Source organism: Lactuca virosa, chromosome 2 (genome assembly GCF_052849685.1).
Source record: "Lactuca virosa cultivar CGN04683 chromosome 2, Lactuca_virosa_CGN04683_v6, whole genome shotgun sequence".
In the NCBI taxonomy this organism is placed as follows: Eukaryota; Viridiplantae; Streptophyta; class Magnoliopsida; order Asterales; family Asteraceae; genus Lactuca; species Lactuca virosa.
In genome coordinates, this window is record NC_136427.1 from 68691060 (window position 1) to 68694239 (window position 3180).

Sequence of the window (3180 nt, forward strand, 5' to 3'; positions counted from 1 at the left end):
CTTGATGAGTTGGCCAAGGAGTTTACGGCTGCAAACCATAGGAACTCGACGAGTCACTCTAGTGACTCGGAGAAGTGACAAGTTATGCAAGGAACTCGGCGAGTAGCTAAGGGTACTCGACGAGTTGAGGTCAACATGGATTGTTGACCTTGACCTGTTGACTTTGACTCTGACCATTTGACTTCTTGAGGCATTTGGGAAATAAGAAATTTATGATCATGGTTTGATGGTAAATATAGGTGGTGGAGTTTGTGATAGAGATCCGAGCATGGAGCTTATCATTTCAACATGTTAGTTGGGAGGTGAGTTGTCCTCACTATATCAACAGGTTCTAAGGCACCAATGTCGGCCCTTTTCGGATTTGTATCCGGGTTTATTACACATGATGCTTTATGATATATATATATATATATATATATATATATATATATATATATATATATATATATATATATATATATATATCCTGGTTATAGGATTGTTGTTATGTTAGAGATCGGTTAGATCAATATCCTGGCTATAGGATGGTTGCTATGTTATAGATCGGTTAGATCAGTATCCTGGTTATAGGATGGTTGTTATGTTAGTGATCGGTTAGATCGGTATCCTGGTTATAGGATGGTTTCCATGATTAGTGATCTGTTAGATCTGCATGTTTACTTGTTTATATGTATGTGCACATGCTTGTTGATTTAGGGAGAGGGTTGAGGCAGGTCCTGATGTGTGTAGTAGGCCAAGACACCCTGGGCGAACCGGGTAGACTGCAGGCCCAGGCCGGGCAAATCTAGTCAGGCCGAAGGCCCAGCGAGCGGTCCGGATAGGCTGTAGGCCTTGCGAGGCGGTCCAAACGTACCGAAGGCTCAGAAAGCGGTCCAGATAGGCTGAAGGCCTGCGAGGCGGTCCAGTCAGGCTGAAGGCTCATTATACATGATGTTTGTCTACATGTTATACGATATGGTTACAGCAGTTTGGTGTTGGTATTTTGGGGGTAACTCACTAAGCTTTCGGGCTTACAGTTTCAGTTTATTGTTTCAGGTTCAGCGGATGGTCGCGGGAAGGCGAAGGCGTGACCGTACACTTCCTCAATTGATGAATATTATTTTTGGGAACTCTGATGTATAAACTATTTTGAAAACAAATTGTAATAATTGAATGGTTTCAAATGATTTAAAAAGTTTTAAATTGGCTCGAAGGGTGTTACATGTTCCGCCTCACATTTTTCATCGAGCATTTCCAGGTCCTGGCGTCGCCCTTCTTCGTTGGCTGCTTCCTCAAAACTCTCTGTCCGAAGGGAGCCGGCCACTATTTCCAATGGGAGGACTTCTTTCGTCCTATAGGTTAGACTAAATGGCGTTTCTCCCGTGCTTTACCTTATTGTGGTAGGATATGACCACAGTACTGTCGGGAGCTCATCCACCCAGGCGGACTTAGATCTGAGTAACCGTTTCTACAAACCATTGACTATGGTTGTGTTTGATATCTCAGTTTGTCCGTTGTCCTGAGGGTGCGCCACTGATGTGAATCGGCGGTGGATTCTCTTGTCTTCGCACCACTCTTTGAAGGGACTTCCTTCAAATTGTGTGTCGTTATCACTTATAAGGATTATGGGGGTGCCAAAACAGGCCAAGATATTCTTGGTCATGAACTTTATCATTTGCTTGCCAGTGACGGTGGCCAGCGGTTCTGCATCTATCCATTTAGTGAATTAATCCAAGGCTACTAACAAAAATTTAACACCCCCTGGTGCTGGTGGGAAAGGTCCCACTACGTAAACCCCCATTGGTGGAAAGGCTAGGGGCTTGTGATGTTGGTCAACGGCATGTCCGGTTGATTTTGGAAAGGGGTGAATGTCTGGCATTCTTTTCATTTCTTGGTTAGGGCTGCGGCATCGTTGTACACGTCTGGCCAATATACTCTGACGCAGAGTATTTTACCTGTGAGTGCTCGAGCGCCTTCATGTGCCACCGCATCCCCGAAATGGCTTTCCTCTAGGAACATATGCCCCTCTGTCTTAGAAATGCATTTTAGTCATGGGCGTAAATACACTCTCCTATACAGCTGGTTGTCTCTGATTGCAAAATGTGACGCCCTGACCTTGAATTTTCTTGCCTCCTCAGGGTCATTCGAGAGTACGCCATGGTGAAAGTAATCGACGTATGGTTTAGTCCATTCCAGTGTAGTCGATACTGTATTAACCTGTTGGTTATCGATACTTGTCTCCAGGAGCACTTCAACTAGCACTTTCTTTGTTAAGTGATCATAAGAATTTGAGGCTAGCTTGCTGAGAGCATCCGCCCTTGCATTCTTTCCCCGAGAAATTTGTTTTATTGCAAAACTTTTGAACGTGCTGGTCAGGCTGCAGACTGCATCTAGGTATTTCTGCATCCTTGAATCTTTTACCTCATATGTTCCATTTATCTGGTTTGTGATAAGTAATGAATCACTGAGAGCCGCTAGTTGTTTTACACCAACTTCTTTGGCCAGCCTCAGACCCGCTAGGAGTTCTTCGTACTCTGCCTCGTTGTTAGATACTTGGAAGTTGAATCGCAGCACGTAAGTGATATCTTCGTCGTTGGGTCTCTGGAGGATCAGGCCTGTGCCTGAGCCTACCTTGCTTGCTACGCCGTCGGTGTATAGCTTCCAGAGTTTTTTGTCAGCTTCAGGCTATAGTGGGTCGACAAAGATTGTCGTCCGCACTCCCTTAATGGTATCTGGGATTTCAACCAAGAAGTCTGCAAGGGCCTGGGCCTTGATGCTAGTCTGGGGGTAGTAATGGATATCATGTTCGCCTAATTCTATGGCCCACTTGGCTAGGCGCCCGGACTTTTTCGGCCTTAGCAACACTTGCTTTATCGGGTAACTAGTCAAAACATCCACCTTGTGGGCTTGAAAATACCTCTGTAGCCGTCTGACAGCGTATACCAGGGCGAGGACCAGCTTCTCTAAGGCCGGGTAAGTAACCTCTAGTCCTTGTAGGCCCTACTAACAAAATGGATGGGGACCTACTTGCCTTCCCTCTCCACCGGTAACACAGAGGAGATAACTTCTTCGGAAGCTTTTAAATACATCTGTAGTGTTTCCCCTGGTAGCGGGCAGGCGAGATCCGGTAGTTGTTGCAAGGCATCTTTCAGTTGTTGCTATGCCGCATCTGCTTTTTCTGTCTATTTGAACTGATTTTTG